This window comes from Schistocerca piceifrons, chromosome 4 (assembly GCF_021461385.2).
Source record: "Schistocerca piceifrons isolate TAMUIC-IGC-003096 chromosome 4, iqSchPice1.1, whole genome shotgun sequence".
NCBI lineage: Eukaryota > Metazoa > Arthropoda > Insecta > Orthoptera > Acrididae > Schistocerca > Schistocerca piceifrons.
The window spans coordinates 807,440,532-807,448,602 of record NC_060141.1 but is presented as its reverse complement, the minus strand read 5'-3'; positions in this window follow the sequence as shown (position 1 = coordinate 807,448,602).

The following is an 8,071-nucleotide window of genomic DNA, read 5'->3' as shown; positions in this document are numbered from 1 at the left end:
GGGATGCGTTAAAGGAGGAACAGTGCATCGGACAGGAGAAACTCGTGGCTCAAAAGAATATGCAGTCGTTTCAATAGAAACGTTGCTCAATTTAGAAGGAGATGCATGGAACACATAGTATTTCATAGCGACACAATTTCTGTGTTAATTAGTCAATGTGAGGGAGCGAGGGATGCAGTAAAGAAGGAATAGTGCATCGGACAGGAGAAACTCGTGGCCCAAAAGAATATCCAGTCGTTTCCATAGAAACGTTACTCAATCTAGAAGGATATGCATAGAACCCATAGTATTTCATAGCGACGCAATTTCTGTGTTAATTCGTCAATGTGAGGGAGCGAGGGATGCCTTAAAGGATGAATAGTGCATCGGACACGAGAAACTCGTGGCCCAAAACAATACCCAGTCGTTTAAATAGAAACGTTACTCGATTTAGAAGATGTCATAGAACCCATAGTATTTCATAGCGACGCAATTTCTGTGTTAATTCGTCAATGTGAAGTGAGCGAGTGATGCGTTAAAGGAGGAATAGTGCATCGGCCAGGAGAAACTCGTGGCCCAAAAGAATATCCGTTCGTTTCCATAGAAACGTTACTCAATTTAGAAGGAGATGTCATAGAACCCATAGTATTTCATAGCGACGCAATTTCTGTGTTAATTCGTCAATGTGAGGGAGCGAGGGATGCGGTAAAGTAAGAATAGTGCATCGGACAGGAGAAACTCGTGGCCCAAAAGAATATCAAGCCGTTTCCATAGAAACGTTACTCAATTTAGAAGGAGATGCATAGAACACATAGTATTTCATAGCGACACAATTTCTGTGTTAATTAGTCAATGTGAGGGAGCGAGGGATGCTGTAAAGAAGGAATTGTGCATCGGACATGAGAAACTCGTGGGCCAAAAGAATATCCAGTCGTTTCCATAGAAACGTTACTCAATTTAGAGGGAGATGTCATAGAATCCATAGTATTTCATAGCGACGCAATTTCTGTGTTAATTCGTCAATGTGAGGGAGCGAGGGATGGGTTAAAGGAGGAATAGCGCATTGGACAGAAGAATCTCGTGGCCCAAAAGAATATCCAGTCGTTTCCATAGAAACGTTACTCAATTTAGGAGGAGATGCATAGAACCCATAGTATTTCATAGCGACACAATTTCTCTGTTACTTAGTCAATGTGAGGGAGCGAGGAATGCAGTAAAGTAGGAATAGTGCATCGGAGAGGGAGAAACTCGTGGCCCAAACGAATATCCTGTCGTTTCCTTGGAAACGTTACTCAATTTAGTAGGAGATGCATAGAACCCATAGTATTTCATAGCGACACAATTTCTGTGTTAATTAGTCAATGTGAGGGAGCGAGGGATGCGTTAAAGGAGGAATAGTGCATCGGACAGGAGAAACTCGTGGCCCAAAAGAATATCCAGTCGTTTCCATATAAACGTTACTCAATTTAGAAGGAGATGCATAGAACCCATAGTATTTCATAGCGACACAATTTCTGTGTTAATTAGTCAATGTGAGGGAGCGAGGATGCAGTAATGAAGGAATAGTGCATCGGACAGGTAAAACTCGTCGCCCAAAAGAATATCCAGTCGTTTCCATAGAAACGTTACACAATTTAGAAGGAGATGTCATAGAACCCATAGTATTTCATAGCGACGCAATTACTGTGTTAATTCGTCAATGTGAGGGAGCGAGGGATGCGTTAAAGGAGGAATAGTGCAACGGACAGGAGAAACTCGTGGCCCAATAGAATATCCAGTCGTTTCCATAGAAACGTTACTCAATTTAGTAGGAAATGCATATAACCCATTGTACTTCATAGCGACACAATTTCTGTGTTAATTAACAATGTGATTCAGCGAGGGATGCAGTAAAGAAGGAATAGTGCATCGGACAGGAGAAACTCGTGGCCCAAAAGAATATCCAGTTGTTTCCATAGAAACGTTACTCAATTTAGAAGGGGATGCATAGAACCCATAGTATTTCATAGTGTTACAATTTCTGTGTTAATTAGTCAATGTGAGGGAGCGAGGGATGCAGTAAAGAAGGAATAGTGCATCGGACAGGAGAAACTCATGGCCCAAAAGAATATTCTGTCGTTTCCATAGAAACGTTACTCAATTTAGAAGGAGATGCATAGAACCCATAGTATTTCATAGCGACACAATATCTGTGTTAATTAGTCAATGTGAGGGAGCGAGGTATGCAGTAAAGAAGGAATAGTGCATCGGACAGGAGTAACTCGTGGCCCAAGAGAATATCCAGTCGTTTCCATAGAAACGTTACTCAATTTAGAAGGAGATGTCATAGAACCCATAGTATTTCATAGCGACACAATTTCTGTGTTAATTAGTCAATGTGATGGAGCGAGGGATGCAGTTAAGTAGGAATAGTGCATCGGACAGGAGAAACTCGTACCCAAACGAATATCCAGTCGTTTCCATAGAAACGTTAATCAATTTTAAAGGAGATGCATAGAACCCATAGTATTTAATAGCGTCGCAATTTCTGTGTTAATTCGTCAATGTGAGGGAGCGAGGGATGCGTTAAAGGAGAAATAGTGCATTGGACAGGAGAAACTCGTGGCCCAAAAGAATATCCAGTCGTTTCCATAGAAACGTTACTCAATTTAGAAGGAGATTCATAGAACCCTTAGTATTTCATACCGACACAATTTCTGTGTTAATTAGTCAATGTGAGGGACCGAGGGATGCGTTAAAGGAGGAACAGTGCATCGGACAGGAGAAACTCGTGGCTCAAAAGAATATGCAGTCGTTTCAATAGAAACGTTGCTCAATTTAGAAGGAGATGCATGGAACACATAGTATTTCATAGCGACACAATTTCTGTGTTAATTAGTCAATGTGAGGGAGCGAGGGATGCAGTAAAGAAGGAATAGTGCATCGGACAGGAGAAACTCGTGGCCCAAAAGAATATCCAGTCGTTTCCATAGAAACGTTACTCAATCTAGAAGGATATGCATAGAACCCATAGTATTTCATAGCGACGCAATTTCTGTGTTAATTCGTCAATGTGAGGGAGCGAGGGATGCGTTAAAGGATGAATAGTGCATCGGACACGAGAAACTCGTGGCCCAAAACAATACCCAGTCGTTTAAATAGAAACGTTACTCGATTTAGAAGATGTCATAGAACCCATAGTATTTCATAGCGACGCAATTTCTGTGTTAATTCGTCAATGTGAGTGAGCGAGTGATGCGTTAAAGGAGGAATAGTGCATCGGCCAGGAGAAACTCGTGGCCCAAAAGAATATCCGTTCGTTTCCATAGAAACGTTACTCAATTTAGAAGGAGATGTCATAGAACCCATAGTATTTCATAGCGACGCAATTTCTGTGTTAATTGGTCAATGTGAGGGAGCGAGGGATGCGGTAAAGTAAGAATAGTGCATCGGACAGGAGAAACTCGTGGCCCAAAAGAATATCAAGCCGTTTCCATAGAAACGTTACTCAATTTAGAAGGAGATGCATAGAACACATAGTATTTCATAGCGACACAATTTCTGTGTTAATTAGTCAATGTGAGGGAGCGAGGGATGCTGTAAAGAAGGAATTGTGCATCGGACATGAGAAACTCGTGGGCCAAAAGAATATCCAGTCGTTTCCATAGAAACGTTACTCAATTTAGAGGGAGATGTCATAGAATCCATAGTATTTCATAGCGACGCAATTTCTGTGTTAATTCGTCAATGTGAGGGAGCGAGGGATGGGTTAAAGGAGGAATAGCGCATTGGACAGAAGAATCTCGTGGCCCAAAAGAATATCCAGTCGTTTCCATAGAAACGTTACTCAATTTAGGAGGAGATGCATAGAACCCATAGTATTTCATAGCGACACAATTTCTCTGTTACTTAGTCAATGTGAGGGAGCGAGGAATGCAGTAAAGTAGGAATAGTGCATCGGAGAGGAGAAACTCGTGGCCCAAACGAATATCCTGTCGTTTCCTTGGAAACGTTACTCAATTTAGTAGGAGATGCATAGAACCCATAGTATTTCATAGCGACACAATTTCTGTGTTAATTAGTCAATGTGAGGGAGCGAGGGATGCGTTAAAGGAGGAATAGTGCATCGGACAGGAGAAACTCGTGGCCCAAAAGAATATCCAGTCGTTTCCATATAAACGTTACTCAATTTAGAAGGAGATGCATAGAACCCATAGTATTTCATAACGACACAATTTCTGTGTTAATTAGTCAATGTGAGGGAGCGAGGGATGCAGTAATGAAGGAATAGTGCATCGGACAGGTAAAACTCGTCGCCCAAAAGAATATCCAGTCGTTTCCATAGAAACGTTACACAATTTAGAAGGAGATGTCATAGAACCCATAGTATTTCATAGCGACGCAATTACTGTGTTATTTCGTCAATGTGAGGGAGCGAGGGATGCGTTAAAGGAGGAATAGTGCAACGGACAGGAGAAACTCGTGGCCCAATAGAATATCCAGTCGTTTCCATAGAAACGTTACTCAATTTAGTAGGAAATGCATATAACCCATTGTACTTCATAGCGACACAATTTCTGTGTTAATTAACAATGTGATTCAGCGAGGGATGCAGTAAAGAAGGAATAGTGCATCGGACAGGAGAAACTCGTGGCCCAAAAGAATATCCAGTTGTTTCCATAGAAACGTTACTCAATTTAGAAGGGGATGCATAGAACCCATAGTATTTCATAGTGTTACAATTTCTGTGTTAATTAGTCAATGTGAGGGAGCGAGGGATGCAGTAAAGAAGGAATAGTGCATCGGACAGGAGAAACTCATGGCCCAAAAGAATATTCTGTCGTTTCCATAGAAACGTTACTCAATTTAGAAGGAGATGCATAGAACCCATAGTATTTCATAGCGACACAATATCTGTGTTAATTAGTCAATGTGAGGGAGCGAGGTATGCAGTAAAGAAGGAATAGTGCATCGGACAGGAGTAACTCGTGGCCCAAGAGAATATCCAGTCGTTTCCATAGAAACGTTACTCAATTTAGAAGGAGATGTCATAGAACCCATAGTATTTCATAGCGACACAATTTCTGTGTTAATTAGTCAATGTGATGGAGCGAGGGATGCAGTTAAGTAGGAATAGTGCATCGGACAGGAGAAACTCGTACCCAAACGAATATCCAGTCGTTTCCATAGAAACGTTAATCAATTTTAAAGGAGATGCATAGAACCCATAGTATTTAATAGCGTCGCAATTTCTGTGTTAATTCGTCAATGTGAGGGAGCGAGGGATGCGTTAAAGGAGGAACAGTGCATTGGACAGGAGAAAATCGTGGCCCAAAAGAATATCCAGTCGTTTCCATAGAAACGTTACTCAATTTAGAAGGAGATGCATTGAACCCATAGTATTTCATAGCGACACAATTTCTGTGTTAATTAGTCGATGTGAGGGAGCGAGGGATGCAGTAAAGAAGGAATAGTGCATCGGACAGGAGTAACTCGTGGCCCAAAAGAATATCGAGTCGTCTCCATAGAAACGTTACTCAATTTAGAAGGAGATGTCATACAACCCATAGTATTTCATAGCGACACAATTTCTGTGTTAATTAGTCAATGTGAGGTAGCGAGGGATGCAGTAAAGAAGGAATAGTGCATCGGACAGGAGAAACTCGTGGCCCAAAAGAATATCCAGTCGCTTCCATAGAAACGTTACTCAATTTAGAAGGAGATGTCATAGAACCCATAGTATTTCATAGCGACGCAATTTCTCTGTTAATTCGTCAATGTGAGGGAGCGAGGGATGCGTTAAAGGAGAAATAGTGCATTGGACAGGGGAAACTCGTGGCCCAAAAGAATATCCAGTCGTTCCATAGAAACGTTACTCAATTTAGAAGGAGATTCATAGAACCCTTTGTATTTCATAGCGACACAATTTCTGTGTTAATTAGCCGATGTGAGGGAGCGTGGGATGCAGTAAAGAAGGAATAGTGCATCTGACAGGAGTAACTCGTGGCCCAAAAGAATATCCAGTCGTTTCCATAGAAACGTTACTCTATTTAGAAGGAGATGTCATAGAACCCATAGTATTTCATAGCGACACAATTTCTGTGTTAATTAGTCAATGTGAGGGACCGAGGGATGCGTTAAAGGAGGAACAGTGCATCGGACAGGAGAAACTCGTGGCCCAAAAGAATATGCAGTCGTTTCAATAGAAACGTTACTCAATTTAGAAGGAGATGCATGGAACACATAGTATTTCATAGCGACACAATTTCTGTGTTAATTAGTCAATGTGAGGGAGCGAGGGATGCAGTAAAGAAGGAATAGTGCATCGGACAGGAGAAACTCGTGGCCCAAAGAATATCCAGTCGTTTCCATAGAAGCGTTACTCAATTTAGAAGGAGATGCATAGAACCCATAGTATATCATAGCGACGCAATTTCTGTGTTAATTCGTCAATGTGAGAGAGCCAGGGATGCGTTAAAGGATGAATAGTGCATTGTACACGAGAAACTCGTGGCCCAAAACAATACCCAGTCGTTTCCATAGAAACGTTACTCGATTTAGAAGGAGATGTCATAGAACCCATAGTATTTCATAGCGACGCAATTTCTGTGTTAATTCGTCAATGTGAGTGAGCGAGTGATGCGTTAAAGGAGGAATAGTGCATCGGCCAGGAGAAACTCGTGGCCCAAAAGAATATCCAGTCGTTTCCATAGAAACGTTACTCAATTTAGGAGTAGATGCATAGAACCCATAGTATTTCATAGCGACACAATTTCTCTGTTAATTAGTCAATGTGAGGGAGCGAGGGATGCGTTAAAGTAAGAATAGTGCATCGGACATGAGAAACTCGTGGGCCAAAAGAATATCCAGTCGTTTCCATAGAAACGTTACTCAATTTAGAGGGAGATGTCATAGAATCCATAGTATTTCATAGCGACGCAATTTCTGTGTTAATTCGTCAATGTGAGGGAGCGAGGGATGCGTTAAAGGAGGAATAGTGCAACGGACAGGAGAAACTCGTGGCCCAATAGAATATCCAGTCGTTTCCATAGAAACGTTACTCAATTTAGGAGGAGATGCATAGAACCCATAGTATTTCATAGCGACACAATTTCTCTGTTAATTAGTCAATGTGAGGGAGCGAGGGATGCGTTAAGTAAGAATAGTGCATCGGACATGAGAAACTCGTGGGCCAAAAGAATATCCAGTTGTTTCCATAGAAACGTAACTCAATTTAGAAGGAGATGCATAGAACCCATAGTATTTCATAGTGTTACAATTTCTGTGTTAATTAGTCAATGTGAGGGAGCGAGGGATGCAGTAAAGAAGGAATAGTGCATCGGACAGGAGAAACTCATGGCCCAACAGAATATCCTGTCGTTTCCATTGAAACGTTACTCAATTTAGAAGGAGATGTCATACAACCCATAGTATTTCATAGCGACACAATTTCTGTGTTAATTAGTCAATGTGAGGGAGCGAGGGATGCAGTAAAGAAGGAATAGTGCATCGGACAGGAGAAACTCGAGCCCATAAGAATATCCAGTCGTTTCCATAGAAACGTTAATCAATTTTAAAGGAGATGCATAAGACCCATAGTATTAATAGCGTCGCAATTTCTGTGTTAATTCGTCAATGTGAGGGAGCGAGGGATGCGTTAAAGGAGGAATAGTGCATCGGACAGGAGAAACTCGTGGCCCAAAACAATATCCAGTCGATTCCCAAGAAACGTTACTCAATTTAGAAGGAGATCTCATAGAACTCATAGTATTTCATAGCGACGCAATTTCTATGTTAATTTGTCAATGTGAGGGAGCGAGGGATGCGTTAAAGGAGGAATAGTACATCGGACTGGAGAAACTCGTGGCCCAAAAGAATATCCATTCGCTTCCATAGAAACGTTACTCAATTTAGAAGGAGATGTCATAGAACCCATAGTATTTCATAGCGACGCAATTTCTGTGTTAATTCGTCAATGTGAGGGAGCGAGGGATGCGTTAAAGGAGGAATAGTGCATTGGACAGGAGAAACTCGTGGCCCAAAAGAATATCCAGTCGTTTCCATAGAAACGTTACTCAATTTAGAAGGAGATGCATTGAACCGATAGTATTTC